The 24,212-nt window shown below is 40.9% G+C and overlaps 2 protein-coding genes across 2 annotated transcripts in view; one reads left to right on the top strand and one right to left on the bottom strand.

Annotated features, from left to right (window-relative positions):
* Nucleotides 1-24,212, top strand: part of FANCB (FA complementation group B) — a 400,139-nt gene that overhangs the window by 123,197 nt on the left and 252,730 nt on the right. Inside the window, exon 11 of the mRNA XM_081115081.1 lies at nucleotides 4,273-4,350. The gene's annotated coding sequence lies outside the window, so the exon portion shown is untranslated. The remainder of the gene's footprint in view (nucleotides 1-4,272; nucleotides 4,351-24,212) is intronic.
* Nucleotides 1-24,212, bottom strand: part of GLRA2 (glycine receptor alpha 2) — a gene marked incomplete at its 5' end in the record, with an annotated part of 177,663 nt that overhangs the window by 10,393 nt on the left and 143,058 nt on the right. The gene's annotated exons all lie outside the window — the stretch shown is intronic.

The following is a 24,212-nucleotide window of genomic DNA, read 5'->3' as shown; positions in this document are numbered from 1 at the left end:
CAGTATGCATTAGTTACATGCAAATATTTCACCAAATAAATTAGACCTTATCAGTTCTTACTCATAACAAAAGACCAAAGAGTATTCGCATAACATTAAGGTTATTTGAACCATAGGCCATCCATTTGGGTTTGGTGAAGAGAATAAAATTCCTGTAAATCTAATGGTTACCACCAAACATCAGTTTTAAGTCTTGAAACTCTAATCAATGAAACATTTTTCTTCACAAATCTTTTAAAACAAATTAATACCTATACTGTGGTGATGTTCAACATTTAGCTATCATAACACAAAATCTCCTTCATTGGCTTCAATCACATGTTAAATGAAGTTAAAATGTTTTTCTGTTAAAAAAAAAAAGCCAGAAGAGACTCTGATTCAGGACAAAGCTCACCCCCAATAACAGGGGGATAATATGTAGGTAAGGGCGGACAAACAGAATTCAACTGTGGTATGAGCAGGGATTCCAGAACTGATATTGCCACATCATAGGAAGTTGAGCTGGCTAAGATTTCTAGTTATCCACCTCCTAGACCCATCTTTCTTTCTTCTTCCAGTGATGGACCTCCCTTTAGCTTGGGGTTGCTTAATTGCAGCACTATTGATATTTGGGACCAGATAATTTTTGATTGTAGGGAACTGTGCTGTGTATTTCAGGATGTTTAGCAGCATTCCTGACCTCTTCTGAGTAGATTCCAGTAGCATTCCCCCCCCCGCCCCCTCAAGTTGTGACCATAAAAAATGTTGCCAGACACTGCCTGATGTCTCCTGGGGCAAAAAATTACCACTACTTTAAGAAATCCTGCTTTAGCTGGTCAAACATGTGCACATGGAGAGACTACATTTTCTAACCTACTTGTACATATGTGAGGCTATGCAACACATCTAGTGTCAGGAAGTACAATCAGCTCAATCTTCAAACCAGAATTTAGTCACTTCTTACCACCCCCAACACTACATGCTAGTTTGAGCTACTCGATGGTGACTCATCAAAGCATTCCCAGCAGAATTATTGTAGTCTTTTACCTGGCCCCCTGGTTTCTAGAACCCTCCTTCCCAACAATAATGTCTATTCTCAACCCAGCAACTAGAGAGATCCTGTTAAAATGTGAGTCAAGTCAGATCATCAGCTCAAAACTCTCTGGTGGCTCTCACCTCACTCAGTAAAAAGCAGGTCTTTGTAATGTCCCCTTTACCTTTCAGACCTCACCTCCTGCTGCTCTCCTTCTAGCCCAGGTGTGAGCAAACACTGTCCTTAAATGACCAGATAGTAAATATCTTAGACTTCATGGGCCATGCAGTCTCTGAAGAATACATATTTTCAATGTATATTTTAAACAAATTTTCTAAAGTGAAATACATATTTCACTGTACCTTGGACCACACTTTACCTATAGCACCATATTTTTAATGGACTAGAAGTAATTATTTAAACGTAATTGTTTGACTTTTGCCTCAAAATCTTTAAGCTGAAATGTTTTCACTTACGGTCAGCTGTAGTCTTAGAGAATAGTGTAGAAATCAATTACGTGGCTGTGATGTTGCAATTCCTCAAGAGGGAAGCAATGTCTTGCATATGGACATTTTTTTCCTAGTAGTCTCTGTCAATTCTAGTCTATCTAGAATGCTCAGAAGACACACTAAATTCTAAGAAGCATGAAGGTGAACATCTCCCATCTGGAGGATGAGCCGTTCAATTATTAACATCATTTGCCATCTGTTCAGGGTGCAAAGTGAATGTTGAGACTGTCTACACAGCACAAACTGAAAGAGACAGGTGATTAGTAGATGAGCCAACTGCCAAACTAAAAACAATAATAATGATAGCACCAACAACAAATAACACGAAGCAGTTATCAGTTACTTGCTTTCTAACTTGGATGATCATGACCGCCAAGTTCTCCAGAGAGAGAGAGAGAGAATTGGTGTCAAAAACTGGTAACTGCCGAAACCGGTTTGGCTCAGTGGATAGAGCGTCGGTCTGCGGACTGAAGGGTCCCAGGTTCGATTCCGGTCAAGGGCATGTACCTGGGTTGCGGGCACATCCCCAGTAGGAGATGTGCAGGAGGCAGCTGATCGATATTTCTCTCTCATTAATGTTTCTAACTCTCTATCTCTCTCCCTTCCTCTCTGTAAAAAATCAATAAAATATATTAAAAAACAAAAAAAAACAAAAACAAAAAACTGGTAACTGTGTGAAATTATCTATTATTTATTTACCTGGCACCACTCCTGTAGAAGTTCCTGCCTAATGCAGGGAAGAACTACATTTCCCAGAATCCCCTTCTTGATGGATTCTTGGTTAGGGTTTGCCAGTGAGAGGAATTTGGGAGATTTGGAAGGTAAAAGGGAAGCAGAGGCTATTATTTTGGGGAATATGTGGGGGTCCAATTAGACACAACAGCTTTTCAAACTTCTGTGGGATCCCATTTTATGATCTCACTTTAGCAGGTAGACATGGTGGTTTATCAGATTTCTTGGTGAACACCTGATTTTCCAACTGGAGATTCATTTCCCCAGTTACTCCCATAGTCATAGAAACCCTAATTTCTACATTAAACCCCTTATTCTGGTAGTATGCGGAATGTCTCTGTTTTCCTGACTAAACCCAACAAGATATAGGTATACAGGTACTCCAGACTTTTAACAAAAAACATAATTTTAATGCAAATTACTGTAGTTTCCCTCACTTAAATTTATTAGGCATCATAATGTTCCAAGGATTAGAAAGAAATAAGGATAAAAAATGATAGAGTCCTGTCCTTGAAATCATTGTGGAATTGGAGTAGAGTGTCAAGAACATATAGACCCGTAGTTCTCAACCAAGAGTGATTTTGCCCCTGAGAGGAAATGAGGCAATGTCAGAATACATTTGGTTGTCACAACAGAAGAGAGGGTCCTATTGTCATCTAGTGGGTAGAGGCAAGGATACTGCTAAATGTCCTATAATACACAGGACAGTCCCCCACAACAAAGCGTGAATTATCTAGGTTCAAATGTCAATAGTACTGAGGTTTGGAAACCCTGATATAGACAAACAATTCCAATATCATGTGATATCTGTTATGATAAAGGAATGCACAAGCCACAGGATAGAGAGGTTAGAGGGCATGTTATGGTAGAATAATTAAAGGAAAGTTAGATAGCATTTTTTCTATAATAACATCATGGAATGGACTGCCTCTGGAAGATATACATGAATATTAATTACACATATATTACAGAAAAGCAACCCATGTAAAGGCAGCTTCATTTTGTTAACCAAGCTTGCCTTTTAGTACAACTACAGAGCAGCTCAAAGGTACTTGCCTGTGCCATTTGGCCAGGAGTGCGTAGCTTTTAATCTTTCTGTATTTTAATCAAAGAGGATTTGTTACAAACGACAAACACCTACTCGTGGTAGCTTAAATAAATGGGGAATTTCTTAAAAATTACTATAAAAATTATTGTAAAACAATCTTATGAGTCTCCAAGGATAGGGAAGCAGTGCCCTGTACAGGTAAGAAGCCTGGGTTCTGTATTCAGAACTCCTGGTTTCAAATCTTGGTTCTGCCTCTAATCAGTGTGGGAGTTGAGTAAGTAAATAAAACCTCTACATGTCTCAGTCTGTTCTTCAGTAAAAATAGACATAAAACCCCTTCCTTATAGGGTTTTTGAAAAGATTCAGTGAGATAATGCACATTAAGGGCTTATAACAGTGTCTGGTATGTACTAGATGTTAGCCATGATCACGACATTGATGATGGTGGGAGGAGGGCTACCTAGCCCAGGAATTCCAGTTGAGCAAGTCAAAAATGAGATTCTTCTTATTCTCTCAGGGCTATTATTCTCTTCAAGTTCTGCTTTCCTCCTTTGATTCCTTTATTTACACATGTTCCAACTGGGCCACCCAAGCCTCAACCCTATGGGAACCTTTTCAACTCAAGTTCTTACTATCATCTAATTAGAGTAATTATTCCTTCAAATTATTGAAAGAGATTCTCATTGATATCCTAGTTTGTTGACTGTTGTACTTGGGACATTGGACAGAAAAAGGGGTAGGAGATACACAATCAGGACAGCCTAAGGACAGGGTGAAGAGCAAGGTACTCCTCCTAGGGTGGTGAATGTTCCTGAAAGCACACCACAAGAGGAACCATAGAAGAAACAAGAGAGGCTGGCCTTGAAAACAGATGAGTCTGACTCATATGGAAGGTGTTTTCAAAAGAGTAAAGAATATTTGTATTAATGGCTTTAAGGTTGCTAATCAGAAGCAATTGGTTGACATTACAGGGAGACAGAATTTAACTCCGTATGAGGAAGAAGTTTTAACAACTCTGAAAATGAACATGGAGCACAACACCTTGGAAGGTAATGAATTCCTTTTTACTAGAGATAATCACATGTTTAATCATTTGTTGGAGCTGTTGGGTATTAATGTAACATGTAGGTTTGAGTTAGATGACCATTTATGTACTTTCTAATTGTGGGAGTTTCTGATTGTATATAAAAATTGCTAAGTGAAGAAGACCAGAAGGGCAAACTACTTTGAAGGTGCAGGAAATATGTATTCAACAAATTGTGCCCTGTTATGACCCTCCTTGACCTCCTAGAAATTTCTAGTCCTTCTGATCCCATTTTGAGAAAACCATAGCAACAGTTTGGTTAAGGCAGGGGTCCTCAAACTTGTTAAACAGGGGGCCAGTTCACTGTCCCTCAGACCGTTGGAGGGCCGGACTATAGTTTTAAAAAAAACTATGAACAAATTCCTATGCACACTGCACATATCTTATTTTGAAGTAAAAAAACAAAACGGGAACAAATACAATATTTGTATTTGCATGTGGCCCGCGGGCCGTAGTTTGAGGACCTCTGGGTTAAGGTGTGTTTTCTCTTTCATTTACCTTTGACTTGCAAAACATTTTACTTCATTACTTTTGAGGGTGTCATTCGTGCAGTAAGTTCCTTGCTGCTATTATAATTTTGAGGAAAATTCTAATATAGAGCATATAAAATATATAATATCCTATATAATAAAGAGCTAATATGCAAATGGTCATCACACCCTCACATTGTCACGCCTTAATGGCTCAGACACTCAACACTGGAGAGAGAGGAATGGGGACCAGCCAGGCACAAATGAGCTCATGAGAGAGGAATGGGGACCAGCCAGGCACAAATGAGCTCACGAGAGAGGAATGGGAACCAGTCAGGCTGTGGCCTGGGAGAGGGACAAGCCACCCGCCCTGCAGTCCCAGGCACCAGTGCCTGCGGCTGTGGCCCAGGCGAAGCTGCCTGCCCACCGTCCCCTGTGGCTTCAGCTGGCCCGGGGAAAGCCAGCCTGGGTCCCGGGTGCCTGTGGCTGGCCAGACAGAGGGAAGCCCGGGTCCTGGGTGCCTGCGACCAGCCAGAGGAGGGAATCCTGGGTCCTGGGTGCAGGGCGAGGCAGAGGTTGTTAGGGGTGATCAAGCCAGCAGGGGAGCAGTTAGGGGCAATCAGGCCAGTAGGGGAGCACTTAGGGGTGATAAGGCAGGCAGGCAGAGGTGGTTAGGGGCGATCAGGCAGGCAGGCAGGTGAGTAGTTAGGAGCCAGTGGTCCCGGATTGCAAGAGACAGTCGGACATCCCCCGAGGGGTCCTGGATTGGAGAGGGTGCAGGCCGGGCTGAGGGACCCCCTCCCCTCCGTGCACAAATTTCATGCACTGGGCCTCTAGTAGAATAATAAAAATCCTAAAAGAGTAACCTGTAACCTCATTGTAAACTACACTGAATGGGTGTATTTTATAGAGGTCAACACACCATGTTCATGGAGACCTGTCTTTATTAAAAAGTATCTAGTTTGACAGCCTAGAGCAATGGTTCTCAACCTTGGCTGCACATTAGAATCACCTGGGAATCTTTTTAAAATCCTTATTTCTGGGCCTCATCCTCTGGAAATTCTGTTTCTTTGTTACTAATGTTGTGGCCTCACCCCATAACAAAGAAACAGAACTTCCGGAGGATGAGGTCCAGAAATCAGGATTGCAAAAAGATTCCCAGGTGATTCTAATGTGAAGCCAAGGTTGAGAACCACTGCATTAGAAGGTTTTGAAAGAAGAACAGTGAGGAAAATGAAGTGGGCTATCACTTCATTGCTTTCCATAGATTCAGAACAAGCATGGTTTCTCCAGGTAAAAAAATGGTAAATCTGCTTTCTCTGGCCAATCTTATTTCCTTCTGAAGTTGAATGATCCTGGTAAGCTAGCTCTTCTCTAATGAATATGCACTGTTAGCTCTGTTTTAAAATTAGCAGTAACTGAAGCAGATGAACACTGTAAACCACCAGGAGGCATTTTTGTTGCTTCTCCCAAGAACATTCAAAGCAGCAAAGTGTATCAGAAACTGTCCATGCTTCATTATTCTGGCTTATTATTTAGCTTGCAGATCATCTATGCCCTACCTCTTTCCTAACTTTCCTGCAACCATTTTTTTCACTAGCACTTCAACTATAGCTTATTGTAAGCAACTCTTACAAAAAATAATTAGACAAAGGCAAATGGAATATAATGGTTAAAATGAGAGTTTTGTGTGTGTGTGTGTGTGGGGGGAGTTTGTGGGGGTTTTTTGTATCTGCAGTACATTTCCAAAATTTTACCTTCTTCCTACTTCATTACTATGCTTACCAGATTTAACATTTCAGACAGAAACTTGTCTGTAGGCCCAGAGGAAAGATTGATTGCAGTAAACAAAGAAGACAGAAATTGGGCACAATTTGAAAATAATACCAGTATCTGTTGACCTAATTGTTGACCAATTGAGTTTCTCATTTAGAAAGTGCATGAAGCTATGCAGCATTGACACTTAATGGGGAGTCTGCCTCCTTTTCCTTCTCAAAGATGTCAATGCAATAGTTATAATCAGGGCAAAGAGGAAACCTTATTCTATATAATAAAGAGGTAATATGCAAATTGACCCTTACACCCTCACATCACAAGATGGCTGCCCCCATGTTGTCACAAGATGGCCACCACAAGATGGCCACTCCACGTCATCACAAGATGACCTCCTCATGTCATCACAAGATGGCCACCGCAAAGATGGCCACTTCCTCATCATCACAAGATGGCTGCCACAAGATGGCTGTCCCCACATCATCACAAGATGGCTGTTCCCCACATTGTCACAAGATGGCTGGCAGGAGAGGGCAGTTGGGGGTGACCAGGCCTGCAGGGGAGGGCAGTTGGGGGTGATTGGGCTGGCAGGGAAGCAGTAAGGTGTCAATCAGGCTAGCAGGGGAGTGGTTAGGGAGCAATCAGGCTGGCAGGCAGAAGTGGTTAGGGGCAGTCAGGCAGCCAGGCAGGCGAGTGGTTAGGAGCCAGCAGTCCCGGATTGTGAGAAGGATGTGGGATCAGGCCTAAACCTGATCATCTCCCGAGGGATCCCAGATTGGAGAGGGTGCAGGCTGGGCTGAGGGACACCCCCTAGTGCATGAATTTCATGCACCAGGCCTCTAGTATGGTTATAAGAAGATATATTTTTATAGAAACAGACTTAATCTTTGGGTAGGTGTTTCTTTCTTTCCCCCCACCCCAGAATGTGCTTCCTTATAAGGCAGATGTCATGCCCAGATGAAAATGACAACTTCCACACTATCAGCGCAGGTCACTGCATGTGAACCCAGGTCATGGGCATCCCAGTCTGGGGCAGGGTTAGGAGTGGACGTGGACTGGTAAAGCAAGGATGAGGGGCTCAGTGAGTTTAAGTGAGGTGCAAGGTATGCCTCTTGTCCCTGTCATCACAACAACCAAATATGGACCCCTTGCTACTGGACCTGTGACTGACTCTTACGGTACCTGAGAACATTTAAACCATTGAAACTTAGGTGAATTTGTTTACTTCACTTGATACACTCTGAAAGCACTTTTTTCCCCCCATGACCCAAAGCAGAAAACATTTTCCATTACTGACCAGGTCACATACATATACACTCCTGCAAACATGAATATCTCTAATAGAAACAAAGTTTCACAAAGTGGCATTTATTTTTTCAAAGCTGACTGCACTCTGATATTTTCTAATTTTTTCCTAATACATCTACACAATGGAATACTATGCTTCTGTAAAAAAGAAGGAATTCTTACCATTTGCAGCAGCATGGATGGAACTGGAGAGCATTATGCTAAGTGAAATTAGCCAGTCAATGAAAGAAAAATACCACATGATCTCACTCATTTATGGATAATAAAGACCATTATAAACTGATGAACAAAAATAGATACAGAGGCAGAGCAGCATCGAACAGACTGTCAAACTACAGCGGGAAGGCCGGGGAGGGTTGGGGGGTGGGTGGGTAAGAGATCAACCGAAGGACTTGTATGCATGCATATAAGCATAACCAATGGACACAAGACACTGGGGGGTAGGGGAGGCCAGGGGAAGGTCAAGGGGGAAAAAAGGAGACATATGTAATACTCTTTGTAATACTTTAAGCAATAAAACAAACCAAAAAACCTGCAAAAGAAAACAAAACAAAAAACTGGTGGTGACCCCTGAACTGACTTTATGACCCACAAGTCAATCACACCACACAGTTTGACAAGTTCTGTGTTTAATAGTCTTGACTGATTTCTTCAATGTCAGTATTCAGTCATCAACTGTTTACTGAGAATTTACCATATAACAGGCATGTGCTAGTCATGGGGAAATTGGAAAGGGAGGCTTCCAAATACATAGGAGAGTCCTGATGAAGGAAGAGTCAGATATTCTGTTAAAACTCATTGCAGCTCATCCATCATGCTTGAGAAGGTGCTAGGATTCCACAGGGAGTCTGGGAAATCTGTGTACCAGTCATTGTGCTCAGCCCTGAGACTTCCTGCATCCTTAGCTCAAATTATAGCTCCATCTAGGACAGTGGTTCTCAACCTTGGCTGCTCATTAGAATCACCTGGGAATCTTCTTAAAATCCTGCTTCCTGGGCCTCATCCTCCGGAAATTCTGTTTCTTTGTGATGGGGTGAGGCCACAACATTAGTAACAAAGAAACAGAATTTCCAGAGGATGAGGCCCAGAAATCAGGATTTTAAAAAGATTCCCAGGTTATTGTAATGTGCAGCCAAGGTTGAGAACCACTGATTTAGGAGGTTCTTTCCTTCTGATATCTGCCACCTCTGTTTAGCAGTAACCACACCTTTTTGTTATATTCTCTCCTAAATGCCTGCATGTATTAGGTTGAATTTTAACAATATAGTTGTGGGTCTCTTGTGCACTAGTGGGCAATTAACTTAATCACACTAACACACAGGATCATTTTAAAGAGTCAGAGGACATTTTATATGAGCTCAAGAAGATAAGTTTACATAAAGAGCTCAATTTTACTATTCCAGGTGGCTGTGCGTTTTTTGTGCAGATTTGTGCGTTGTGCTAGACGTTAGATGTCAGTGGGCTGACTTCATAAGAAGACATCGAGTCTATATTTAAATCACTCCATATAAGAAATGGCATGACTTCTGATGAATTAGTGCTGGCGGGTTTTCTACTCTCAGACCACTGAGCTATGAGACCTGAGTGGAAACCAGCAATTCATTCAGCAAACAGTACCTAGCATGTACCAGACAATGTTACAGGCTCTTCAGATTGAAAGATGAATAATAGCTTTGCTGTTGAGAAGATTTATGAGATTTTCTTGAGGGCCTTTACAAAACAGGTGACAGGAAGTGAAAGGAAGTATTTGATGAGTGTTGGCTGTGTGCAATGCACCAGTGTTCACATGCATAATCTTGTTTACTCCTAATAGTAATCCCACGAGAAAGGCCTTTATTAGACCACTTTACAGAGGAAGAAACTAACCAGAGTGAGACTATGGCTCCAAATAGCCAAGCAATTATTGTACTAGGCAGGGTTTGAATTCACTCACTTAGACTCTTGGCTGAAACACACTTCACAGTGCCCTGCTTCTCTCCCATGTCTTTATTTGTATGATTTGAAGTATATCTTACCTAATAATAGACAAACATGTAAATTAACCATCCCTCCACTATGCTCACCAGCCAATCAGGAGTGTATGCAAATTAACCCAACAAAGATGGCGGTTAATTTGCATATGTAGGAGCAAAGTGGCGGAGCAAAGAATGAAGGCTCTGTCCAGAGCGAAGGCCTGGGTCCCGGGTGCCGGAGGAAAACCGGTGCCAGCAGCCAGGGGAAGGGAAGGCCTATTGCACAAATTTCTTCGTGCAACAGGCCTCTAGTATATATATAAAGAGGACAGGCATTCACATGGCAGAATTATTCCAGGAAAGGGTGCTGTAATGAAATGTGTTGACGGGGTAGTTGGTTGGGATGAAGAAAGCTGGTTTTATGACAGGGATTTTTATGTTTTGTTTTGTTTTTTAATCACAGGAAGTGTAAAAGGGCATTTGATGATTCTATGATGAATTAAGGCATCTAAGTAAGGTCTGGCTGTACGACATTTAGCAAACCTCATAAACTCCCTGTGCAGATATTACTGCCAAATGACTTTAATTTGAAGCATTTTGTGCTTTCCAGAATAAAGCCATATGAATATTTAGAACAATTGTTTTACTATGTTATATGTGTACACAGTTCAATCCAGTTAACTAAGGTGGATTCTATTGGATGGCATTTGAGATCACCTCCCTATTATGTGAACACAGATCTGAGGGGGCACCCTCTCAGTTACAGGAAAAGGTGCTGCATGGGATTCCCATTTGGCTCCCAACACTAGAATAATAATGCTTCTCTTTTTAAGGAAAACAACACAACAAGCAATGTAGGAATATATTATTCTGTATGGTTAAAACCTTTCATAATTAAAAAGAAATAAAATGTACTGAAAAAACACAAGCAACCATAGTGATGAACTTAACATTTTTCATCAAACGGGTATTAATTTTTATGGGGTGCGGCTACAGTGTTTTGGACAGGTTCAAGCCTTGTACTGAGGAGAGGGCAGAGTCCTCTCATTGCCACGTGCAAGTCCCTGCTTGGAGGGCAGAGCCTTCCCAGCACACTTATAGCCAACAGCTGTAGTTGTAAGCTTGAACCTATGGTCTGAACACGTGGCCCCACGTGCCTGAGTGATAGAGTTCCGGTGCATGTAGTTGAGTAGGATTGAAACCAACAAGAATGCTGTAAACATCTTGACCACGCCCTTACTTTGCCTCGTGGCATCTGCTATAAAGACACGGCTTGTGGGTGCTGGTGCTGTCCATCAGAGAGGCAGCGTCCCACCGAGACCCAGCTCATTCTCTTCTCTGTCTTTTCTAAGCCTTACATCGCCCCCACTCAGGGTCACTGAACCAGGCTGAGATGGCATGAGTATGCCATGGCCATGCCGGCTCCCCACACATTTTATTTAGAGCATTGGAACATTTTCCATGCATTAATAGTATACCTTGTTTAAGACTGTGCATACTGCAATATGTGTGCATTTTTAGTGGACTATTTGCAGTATGCTCTAGTGCAGCACTTCTCAAGCTTCAAGTGTGCTTGTGAGTTCCCCAGGGTGGGGGTTGTGTCATAATGCAGATTCTGTGCACAATCTGATTCCCAAGGCCTGTGGCAGGGCCTGGGAGTCTATCTCTAACAAGCTCCAGGTGCTGCTGGTGCTGCTGATCACCAAGTGATACTTTAAGAAGGGAGGATCTACAGCAGTGGTTCTCAAACTTGGCTGCACATTGGAATCAACCAGGAAGCCTTAAAAATCAAGCTGTCTTGATTTTTTTCTATCCCCGCAAATATTCTGTCTTAATTGGGCTGGGGTGGGGTCTGGGCATGGAGATCTTAAAAAGACTCCAGGTGATTAGAATGTGCAGCCAGGATTGAGAAGCTTACTCTCGTGGGTTACCTTGTCTCTAGAAAATGTAAGGACTCATATTTGGTGTGACTCTTGTTGCTCTGGAATAAATCCAGCAGCAGACAGAGTGAAATGAAGTAGAAACGTTCAGTAACTTCGCCTACTAATGTTTACACCCATGTCAATTTCCTGAAAAGCAATGAAATTGTACACCCAACCAAATTCATACCTCTGCTACCAGTGCAAAGAACCAGGCTTTGGATCCCTTTTTTACTCTCTGGTGTAAAGAAAAGAAGCTTGTCTAGAGTAAAATACTAACTAAAGAGGAAATTTCTAATTTAAAGGTTTTTCTCTCTGTACCACCCTTTGGGTTATACTAGCTCTAATTAATAACTCCTGACAGGAGCGATATTTTTGTTCATAAGCAAGTTGTAATTGTGAAGCTAAGCTTTTAAAAATGTTCTCTCAAAAAGTTCAGTCCTCTGTGTGCACAGCATGTCTCTGTCCCTTGGATGAGGATTTCTCACCTCAGTAACCTTTGCTGAGGGTGTTGTGTCCTGTAAATTGTGGGATGTTTACCAATATTCCCTAGCCTCCACCTACTCCATTAGCTCACACAGCCTCCCATCCAAGTTGTGAGAACCAAGAATGCCTTCAGACATCACCAGAAGCCCTCTAGGGCACAGGAGAAATAGTCCCTGCTTGAGACTCACTGCCTTACATCGAGGGAGGTTTCCATATCACTGACTCCCACTTTTAACTTGACTGTCTCAGTGTGGGAAGCTCTCCAGGTTTATCTGATGCAAAGGATAGATAATCAGCAAAGTAGGATGAGGCCATTCTCTGGTGAGCATTGAATGCCACCTTAAAGAGTGGAATTTTCATAACCTGTTTAATTATTTAAATCTATTTTATTTATTCATTCACAATAACAAAATGAGCTTAAGATAATTTACAGTTAACATTCCAAGACTAAATGAAGTTTACAAAGGCCACTTCCTCCTTGAAAATAGCTCCTTCTCATCAGCTGGAGGTACTTCCCAGTTGATTCCAATGTGCAGCCAGGTCTCCAACTATAACTATTATGGTTAATGTTCTCTACCCCATGTTAGAAACATTTTGCACTTAATTTTTTTCTCTTATTGATTTCTAAAGCTTCATGCAACAGGTTTCAAGCAGTTTTCATATCCTCACTCTCTTATCTACAGTAGAACTCTGTACAAATCAAGTATTCTACAAAATACTTGTTGAACAAATGAATTCTAGGGTTGTCCCACAGCTTAGAGTTAAAATTAAGAGAATGGGGGCCATTTCTATATAGTTACTTCTAGACAGAGCCAGGAACATTTATTTTCTAAGTGGTTACACTTGCTTATGATAATAATACATCAATTAGGAAAGAAATAATTCCAGCTTCACTTAAATCAGAGGTTCTCAACCTGTGGGTCGTGACCCCTTTGGCGGTCGAACGACCCTTTCACAGGGGTCGCCTAAGACCATCCTGCATATCAGATATTTACATTACGATTCATAACAGTAGCAACATTACAGTTATGAAGTAGCAACGAAAATAATTTTATGGTTGGGCCACAACATGAGGAACTGTATTTAAAGGGCCAGAAGGTTGAGAACCACTGACTTAAATGTTTTGTTCCCAAATGAGCTTGTTACAAACAAGAATTATATTGATAGAAGACAAATTAATACTGTGACTAGGCAAACCTGTATCTCTTTAATGTAGTATCAGGGAAGCACCAGACTTCTCTTATTCAGTTTGATCTTTTTAGGAGTCCAGTTATATTGAAAGTAGAGGCCCGGTGCATGACATTCTCAGGGGGTGGGGCAGCGGGGGTGGGCAAGGGGGGAACCCCTCAGCCTGGCCTTTGCCCTTTTGCAGTTTCGCTCCCTATGGGGAGCGGGCCTAAGCCATCAGTGGGACACCCTTAGCGCTGCCACGGGCCAGCCATCAGCCCGTCTTGTGGCTGAGCAGCATTCCCCCTTTGGGAGCACACTGACCACCAGGGGGCAGCTCCCGCATTGAACATCTTCCCCCTGGTGGTCAGTGTGCATCAGAGCAACTGGTTGTTTCACCATTCGGTCTATTTGCATATTACCCTTTTATTATATAGGATAACCACAGTTTGTGTCACCATGAAGAATTCTACAGCAATTAAGAGCTGGACAGTTAAAGGAGAAGGTTTAAGATATCTGCCATCATAGAGCTGAAGGTTGTATTATGAAACCTGTCAAGTTGTTTGGAAATCCCAGTAGCACAGAAATATTTTAGCAATACCAACTGGAAGTTGCAATAAATAAAATTCATTTTTATCGGTAATTTGAAGAAAGTAATATTCTGTCTTCAAGGATGGCATTTGCTGCTTCTTCTATAAATTTAGCCCCCTTTTCCCACACTTTAGACATAAAAGGTACCCTGGGATCTGCTTGGTATTTTGTGAGGAGGCAGAGGATGGGTTTAAATGGCACCATGATTGTCATTAGGCCCCTGGCCCAGGAGGCATTGCATTTCAGTTTGATTTTGTTCTCTCAAAGTGGTTCTCAACCTTCCTCATGCCGTGGCCCTTTAATACAGTTCCTCATGTTGTGGTGACCTCCAATTTCATTGTTACAAATTGAACATAATTAAAGCATAGTGATCAATCACAAAAACAATATGTAATTATATATGTGTTTTCCGATTGTCTTAGGCGACCCCTGTGCAAGGGTCATGACCCACAGGTTGAGAACCGCTGCAACAACACCAAGACAAGGGTTGGTGTGCAAGTAGTTTATTTGGAGAGCAGTATCAGAAGTGCGGTGAGGGAGAGAAGACATGGGACAGAGAAGGGAGGAAAGGCTATAAAGGGTGCATGGGTGATCAGCGGATTACCACTGTTGGCAGATACGGTTCAAATCTCTGAGACTCAGACTGGACCTACCAAGGGGTGTGAATGCTCGGGGTATTAGGCCACCAAACCCCTAACTCATTGGTTGAGGGTCACCCTTGGGGCATTTACCTCCTGGCACTTCTGGCTTGCCTCAAGTATGCATGGAGCACACTAGAGTGGCCTACAGATACTCAGAAGGTCACAGGAAACCATTGCTGTGTGTAATAGAATAATGGCTATCAAAGGTGTTGGTGTCCTAATCCCAGGAACCTGTGAATATGTTATTTACCAGAGCAAAGGGGGTTTGCAGGTGTGATTAACTGAAGGGACTAGAGATGGGGAGAAAGCCCTGGATTATCCAGGTGAGCCCAGATTTCATAATATAGCTCTGTAAGTGGAGACCCTTTCTCAGCTGTACTCAGAGGGAGACTCGACTATGGACGAAGGGTCAGAGAGAGGCAACATCGCCTGCTTTGAAGAGGGAGAAAGGGATCTGTAAGTCAAGGAATGTGCGTGGCCTCTAGAAGTTGGAAAAGGTGAGAAATCAGATTCTTCACTGGAACCTTGTTACAGAAATGAGATAACGTTGACCATTGTGTATTGGTTGTTTATTTCCTCACTGCTGGCTGAGACCTGCTAGCTCAAAACACCTAACTCAGATTTCACATGTTGGATAATTTTTTATTTTTTAATCCTTGCCTGAGGATTTCTTTCCCATTGATTTTTAGACAGAGAGGGGAGATGAGGAGAGGGAGAGAGAGAAAAAAACAGAAACATGGATGTGAGAGAGAGACATCGGTTGGTTGCCTCCCACAAGCACCCTGACCGGGGGCCGGGATTGGACCTGCAACCCAGGTACCTGCCCTTGACGGGTGTCAAACTGGAGACCCTCTGGTGCACAGGCTAATGCTCTAACCACTGAGCAATGCTTGTAAAGGCCATGTAGGATAATTTTTTAAATGGCCCAAACAAGCAGACTTTTAGCCATTTAGAGCCTGCCTACTTTGTATACTTTATGAAACTAGGCCCAGCATCTGCCTTGCGGTTATAAGACCTCAAGCTGCTGTTGCCCTTTGGAACTCTCTGACACTCCCTGTGTACTGCTGAGCAATGTCACCTAGGGAGGTAAGTCTCCTCTTTGATATTCTCTCCCCTTCTGGGTGGTAGCTCTTTGTTGTAAGCCTCTGGACCATCTCATGCTGTGAGGGACTTCCTCTCATGCAACCCTGCCCAAACCCCTCCCATACAGCTTGTTGTGTGGTGAGTATATCTTTTTCCTGGATCAGCCCCCAAATTCCAAGAAACCCCATAAGCCTCCAGAAGCAATTTAACCTTGCAGACACCTTGATTTTTTCCCAGTGAGTTCTGTATTGAATTTCTGACCTCCAGAATCATATATAATAATTCTGTCTTCTTTTAAAGCACTAAAGTTGTAGTGATGTTATAGCAATGATAAGTAGCATTTGTTATTGCAAATTAATTTGAACCACAAAAGCATTTTTGTATTTTTGATTGTTTGACAAGCTTTGCTAAGGTCATAGTATGTATCCCAGATTTGGAAAGGTAATTCCAGCAAAATTACCAAAAGATGAACTAGCATGTGTGTGTAGGGACGGCTTTCAGGTAATTATAGATTAACTAAGCAATTAAAAGTGTGTTTAATCAGTGAAAATTTTGCTACATGAGATGTCTGATATTTTGCTGCCTATGGTTTCTTCTAAGATTATTATGGTTTCATGACTTACATTTAAATCTTTTATCCATTTTGAGTGTATTCTTGTGTATGGTGTAAGTTAGTGGTCTAGTTACTTTTTTACATGTATCTGCCCAATTTTCCCAACACCATTTATTGAAGAGACTGTATTTACTCCATTGTATGCCTCTTCCTCCTTTGTCAAATATTAATTGAGCATAATGGCTTGGGTTGATTTCTGTTTTGGGGTTCTCTGTTCTGTTCCATTGATTTATATGCCTGTTCTTGTGTCAGTACCAGGCAGTTTTGAGTACAGTGGCTTTGTAGTATAACTTGATATCTGGTATTGTGATCTGTCCAACTTAGTTCTTCTTTCTAAAGATTCGTGTGGCTATTTGGAGTCTTCTTTATAAATTTTTGGAGTGTTTGTTCTAGATCTGTGAAGTATGTCTTTGGTATTTTTTTAAAAAAATATATTTTATTGATTTTTTACAGAGATGAAGGGAGAGAGATAGAAACATCGATGAGAGAGAAACATCGATCAGCCGCCTCCTGCACATCTCCTACTGGGGATGTGCCCGCAACCAAGGTACATGCCCTTGACTGGAATCGAACCTGGGACCCTTCAGTCTGCAGGCTGATGCTCTATCCACTGAGCCAAACTGGTTTCGGCTGTCTTCGGTATTTTAATAGGTATTGCATTGAATCTATATATTGCTTTGGGTAGTATGGACATTTTAATGATGTTGAATCCATGAACATGGTATATTGTTCCACTTGTTTATATCTTCTTCTATCTCTTTTTGCAATGTTCTACAGTTTTCCGGGTACAGGTCTTCTATCTCCTTGGTTAAGTTTATTCCTAAGTATCTTAATTTTTTTGTTGTTGCAATGGTAAATGGATAGCCATCAATAAATCAACAAACAAGTGCTGGTAGGAATGTGGAGAGAAAGGAACCCTAGTACACTGCTGGTGGGAATTCAGACTGGTACAGCCACTGTGGAAAACAGTGTGGAGTTTCCTCAAAAAAATTAAAAATGAAACTGCCATTTGACCCAATGATCACACTTCTAGGAATATATCCTAAGAAACTAGAACACCAATCAGAGAGAATGTATGCACCCCTATGTAGAAACAATGAGTGCCACAGGGATATACTAGTAGGTGGGGCATCGTCAGTGTTTACCACAGAGTCCCTTCAGTGTGTTCCCAAGAGCCAAATATATTGTGTATGACATGTAGTAGCTGTGCAGAATATTTACACTGAATATATGCATGCATGAATGAATAAATGAATGAATGAAATGAGATAGTCTAAAGTGATGAGATTGAGAATAAAGAAAAGGTGAAAATTAGAGACAGAAAAGTATGATCAAGCACAGCGGTTCTCAACCTGTGGGTCGCGACCCCTTTGGCGGTCGAACGACCCTTTCACAGGGGTCGCCTAAGACCATCCTGCAGATCAGAAATTTACATTACGATTCATAATAGTAGCAACATTACAGTTATGAAGTAGCAACGAAAATAATTTTATGGTTGGGGGTCACAACATGAGGAACTGTATTTAAAGGGCCAGAAGGTTGAGAACCACTGAAGTAGGAAGGAAGGTTGTAAGAAAATAGAGATAATGGGAAATAGCCTGAGATGGAAGGAGGAAATAGAGAGATACACTAAAAAGATAGGGATTTCATTTGCAAGGCTATTTCTGCAAATTACTTTGCATATCGCAAGCCCCAAAATAACAGTCTGTCCTAATACCTAGCAAAATGGAACAAGTTTGGAAGAAAAACACCTTAAAAATATTTCAGGCCACAATGTCCCTGACAAGCACCAGCTTTCTATCCTGGTGGTATAGGGCAATTACAAAGTACCATGACATTTATTTATTCTTGCTGAATTTTACAATTAAGTCTGAATTCCTAATCTATACAGATCTGTAAAAGCCTCATCTAAACCCCTCAACCTTTAAGACAAAACACAAACAAACATGCCTTTGACTCCCTGGAGAAGAAGTTACTACCCTTCAACATCCTGCTTGCTAAGGAAACAGTTGTTACCTTAATTAATGATCTATGAAATCTTCTTTAAACACCTTGTGCAAACATGTGGCAGAATATGAAAAAATGCTAAATGAGAAAAGAGAGCACATGCCGTTTCTCTGTATTCTTCTTGAAAGAGAAAAAATGCTAAGATTATGGAGTTTCCTTTCTAAGGACAAGGAAGAACATCTGTAAGGATTTCCAGTCTATAAAAAATGTCTTTAAAGAGTACCTTCTTTTCTCTTTGTTAATCCTTCAATGGCTAGTTTCCCACCGTGGAATCATTGTGGTTAATGTCTTGGACATGACTATGGACACATTTATAGGAAAGGTCTGAAGCAATCCTAGCACTGTTTTTACTGAAGGCCACATTTTAGGAGTCCTCTGGACCCTCGCTAATCAAAGTGTGGTTATCTGGACTAACAGCATCATCATCACCTGGCACCTGCTTGTTGGAAAAATCAAGTCTCAGGCTCTGACCTACTGAATCAGACTTTCTTGGGCTGGGGCATATGACTGTATGTTTTACCTAGGCTTCTAGGTGATTCTTATGTGTACTACTTTGGGAAGTATTGATCTAGAATAGAAAGATCAAGATGTAGTCCAGCAGTGCCAGTCTTTTGACTGTTGTAGTCTGCAACTGGACAAGGGCATTTGTTATTGATAGTCTCAGTTCCTGTATTTATTGCTAGTCTAACTAGTGAGGATTCTTATGTGCATTCTCCCAGTATTAGTAACCAACCCAATATAAAATGCCTACTGGGTTCTTTCTGGAATGGATGAAATTGTTGTTCTCTCTTATTTAACACTGTTCTACTGCCTTCCCTTTTTCTTTAACACTAAACATCATTGTGTGTGCCTGTTCAATCACACATGTCTAGGTGTCAATACTAAAAATAAGCTTTCATTATGACTCTTCACACCACAATGTATTCCCTAAATAGGTGTGATAAAGAATGTAATTTTTCCTACACACATACAAGCATCTTCCTCTCCCAGAATCTGGATATTAATTCAGAGTCTGAACCTAATATTTCCCAGATTTGGGCTCTGCCTTACTTCATGCATGAAGCTATGTATAACATCAGAGATCATAGGTAGGGCACATGGTGTGTATATCCACATGATCTATGTCTTTACTTAATGAATGAAGCCAATCAGATTTAGTTTTCGTTTGTACTCAGTTGAGTGTGAATTTGAATAAATAAATCAAATTTTCAAAGATAGGCTGCTGGATAGAATTTGCCTTTTTCTAATGTAAGAGAAAGACAACTGGCCATCACCCAATGGGCTCTACCTACATATGAATCGTGCAGGAATGGACTCTGACTGAGGTCAGCAGAACTGAAACATTTCCTGGCTTAGTGAGCAGTGTTTGCAAGGGAGATACAATTTGCATACAAGAAACAAAATAAGACAATTGCATATTGAGAAGTATAGCCTAACAATGTTATAAACGAGGGTTTTCTCCATGGTAGCACTATCAACATTTAGGGCTGGATAATTGTTTGTGGTGGGGGCTGTCCTTGGTAGGATGTTTAGCACCATCCCTGGCCTCTACCCATAGATGCCAGTAGCACCCCCGCTAGATGTGACAACAAAACATATCTTGCTCCATGTCCCTTGTTGGGCAGAATCACCCAGGTTAAGAACCACTGCTCTAAGTATTTGGAAAAGAAGAGAAAAAAGTGAAAGACTTTTAGCAAGATTCTCAAAGCTTGACTCTCCTTTGATTATAGTTCTGTGGGTTCCTCATTTGCTTAGATTTGTTTGGTTGATTAGACTTAGTGGTAGTGACATCTGCATTTCAACAGCCTTCTTTCAAAGTCAGTTTACAGTCTAATTGAGTTGGAAGGGTCTTAATGGGTTTTCTACTTTTGGGAAAAGTGTTCTTGTACTTAAGATGTACATCAGCCAAAGTCAGAATCAGTGAGAGGTAAAATGAGATTTCAGCTTGCCCCTAATTCTTCCCACTTCTGTTGTTTAGATGCTGTAGAGTAAAAGCACGAACTCATTATTTCAATCCTATGATTATAAAAATAGCTGCACATGGGTCACATCTTGCTGTGCAATCTAATTTCTCTTTGTGGAAAAAAGAGGAGTAAAAATAGGGGACGATGTATGTAGGCAGCCTATTGCAGTTATTCTAATGTACTTGATTTTAATTTGTAGAACATGTTCCCCAATAAATTGAACAAAAGCTTTGTGACCCAGAGTCTGCTACATACTTTTCTGGTGGAAAAAGTACATACTAAAATGAGCAATCACTAAACATGGAACTTTTCATTCCATGTGCCAGGGCCTATTCTATGAGCTTTATCCATGGGACTCATATTCTCACCACAATTCTATGAGGTGAATACTGTTAACTCCATTTTACAGATGAGAAAACTGAGGCACAGAGAGGTGTTTTTTAAGTAACCTGCCGAGGTCACTGGTAAATGATAGAGCTTCCATTTTAATTTTTGTAGCTTAACCTCTCATTTTAGGAGGCGAAAACCACAGTTCCAAAATTTCAAGTCATTTCACAGAATACAAACCTCAGGCAAGGTTAATCTGTGACCATGATAAGGTGAAACACAACAAGGCCACTTCATAATTTTGTCCAAGCACGGGCAAAAACAAGGTCACTATGCCATCCACAAAATGCTAAACATCTTCCTTTTGGTTAAAATGAGTGCTGCTTCTTCACAAATTATAGTTTTCTTCTCAGTCTGTCTAGTCCACCCCCTTGAGATACCCAGTCTTAGAATATCCCCTGCTTTTTGACAGCATCCAATCTAGAGCAAACCCCTGCTTCCTTAGACTTTCCTCTTAAATCACCCAGTTTACAGAGGAACCCTCTCCATGGATCCCAATGGTGTGCATTATTTCACACTACAAAGAGTAGTAAACGCAACTTGTTTAACTATATGCAAGCTTGATTCTTGTGATCTTTCGCTGAAGGATGTTGACACCTATTTGTCAATGTTACAAAGCTAATACTTTTCTAAATCAGTATCAGAAAAATTTATACAATCTAGAACATGGGCCAAATACAATGAGGGGAGAATTTACAGGAATAAATATAGTCCTTTATTTAGGTTAGAACCCCCCCCCCCAAGCATGTTAATATAGCCAATCATATTAATAATAGGACAAAAAGACTTTGGAAATTAACAAGCATTAGCAAGGTCAGAATGAGCAAATAGTGGAATATGAGTACTTAAAAGCAATACTGTAATTTAATGCTCTGTTAAAAATTACACATAAAGGCAGGGGATGTTACTGCTCATCTGTGTTATATGTTGATCATGTAACTATCTTTCAGATTCTGTAAGTCATACTTCAAGATGTTCACTAGCAAACTAGAGAAAGGGTCACCAGTGTGCTGAGGGCTGTAAGCCATATCATAGGAAGGACTAGTTCTATTTATACAGAAGAATTGAGACTACCTGCCAGCTCACCATCCTGAAATGTTTGAGGGATGTCTCCAGGAAGAGAGGAGGAGATTTTTACCCCTAAGGAGGAGGAGTGCCAGTCTAACTGGGGACATTCCAGGACCCCATGCATTTAAATAAGCCACTCCCAGGTGACCATTTGGTCTGGGTCCTTGTCCTCTTATCTTTATCATTGGGGTCTGGTGTCCCCTTGGAACATTGGGAAGAAAATAGTTCAGGGCTTGTGGACCTACCAAGTGGAGGGACAGGGGCTTCTTCTCAGTTGGTCGCCTCTATTACACTGGGGTTTGAGGCTGACACCTTCATAAAAATAAGGTAGTTTGTTGTCTTTTTAGGTTTATTTCCCTTCCACAAGTCAATGGGAAGATGATCTGTTGAAAGCAGGATTCAGGTATTAATAGGTCAAGTGTCCTAAATAATATCTCCCAATACCATTTCCATTTTATATTCATGTACAACAAATACATAGAAGTAACAGAAGTTATAAATAGGAACAAATTAGGTACTGTGGGTGCTTGAAAGAGTGGGATTATTTCAGCCTATGTAGGATCAAGAAATTATCTTTTGAAGAATCAACAATTTAGCTAAGATTTAAAGGATAGAATAGGATGGGAAAGGGAAAGAAAATAATGCAAAAAAAAAAAATGAGTACTGAATTCCTGCTTTCCCAAGTTATCATCACCCGAGACATTTTGATCGGAGTCTCCCTTCCTTAACCTATTGTCTAATCAGGTTAAGAGGGCTCATATTTTTTTCCCATCAAGGCAGTCCAGGAATTAGGAAGCCAAAGATGGGAGATCAAAGTTTAAACAGTGTGTTAACATCAATCTTTTTAAATGGTGGCTTATCACTAGGTGGCCTAAAAGTCATAACCACGTTCTCAAGAAGCCACCATGTCTGTTTAGTCACTGAAAATAAAGAAAGGCTAAGTGAGCTGCTGGAACTGCCTGAAATCAGGCACACTGCCAGAAGCCAGATAGGGTGTGGCCAGATATAAAAGGAAAAGGAGAAAGGCATGTGAGGCTTTAAAGTTCTTGTGGGGAAGTTGTAATAACATCACAGGGGATGAGAACTTCTTATTGGAGCTGAGGAGAAAACATAAAAATAGGATTTTACCACATAGACCTGGGGCATCAGCTTCTAGTAAGCTGAGGTTGGCCAAACCATAGGGATTTGCAAGTTTTATCAGTGACATCTGGACTTGATTGATTCTGAGAAACACTACTTTGATAAAATTGACAGTGACTGCTTTGTGAGATGTGGAAAAGATAATCAAAGTAAATGCACTGAGTCTCAAGTTGCCTGGCCCCTCCTTGAAAGTGACCCTATTTCATAACTTGATTGTTCAGTAAACACCCGGCACTCTTCTCATGCATGTAAGTGTAATGGTGTTTTCTCAATAAATATCTTCCTTAAATAAATCTGAATGCCAATATCATTTGTGGAAATAATCTGCTCTTGGTTTTACTAATACCTGCTAAAGAATCAACCTGTGTTGTATTGTGGAAGTCAGTCTCCCAGTAGAAAGTTAGAGTTGACTTTTTTCATTGGGAATATTAAACATTTTTAAATGTTGTTGTTGGTGGTGGTGGTGTTTGATTTTGTGTGTTGTTGTTTTTTTAACTTAGGCCACGACTTGTTAGGGTCTGTGAAAATTCAGTGGATCATGACCAGCTAGGCTGGAACTAGGACAAGGTGCAAAATTTAATAGATGTCAAAACCCCAGTACTCCAGATAAATATTTAATGCAATATTTAAAAAATCATCATTAATGCAAAAATTCATGGTGAGGAAATATCGATTTTAAATAAAAACAGGATCTGACCCTGCACTTGTGTGTCTTACCTCACTTGCCTTACCCTAGGCTCATCCCTGATGGCCATTTAAAAAAACAACACAGAATATAGAATATTAGAGTGCATTAGAGGTGTTTCGTGTGTGTGTGTGTGTGTGTGTGTGTGTGTGTGTGTGTGTGAGAGAGAGAGAGAGAGAGAAAGAGAGAGAGAGAGAGAGAGAGAGAAAATGGATCATAATAATGTAAGATGTAAAATGTGAGCTCAGGTAAGGGACATGCTGGAGCCAGACTGCCTGCATGTGTGGCTTTGGGCATTTTACTTAACCTGCCTTTGCTTTAGTTTCCTCATCTGTAAAATGGAGATAAGAACACTGCCTTCATTTTTGGCAGGATGGCCACTTACTTTATCCAAACAAGGACAATTTTGATAGTGGAAAGTGTCACTAACAGGCAGTACAGCTTTATAATGTTAATTATTGCAAAACTAAAAAGCATTATCAAACAGTAAAAGGGTTACAGATTTATATCATGCAAAAATGACAAAACCATTCAATCATAAACATTCAGATGTTCAACAGCAAGGCTGTTTAG

Source organism: Myotis nattereri (genome assembly GCF_964212035.1).
Source record: "Myotis nattereri genome assembly, chromosome: X".
NCBI classification, from domain to species: Eukaryota; Metazoa; Chordata; class Mammalia; order Chiroptera; family Vespertilionidae; genus Myotis; species Myotis nattereri.
This window is presented reverse-complemented; position numbering and strand designations above follow the sequence as displayed.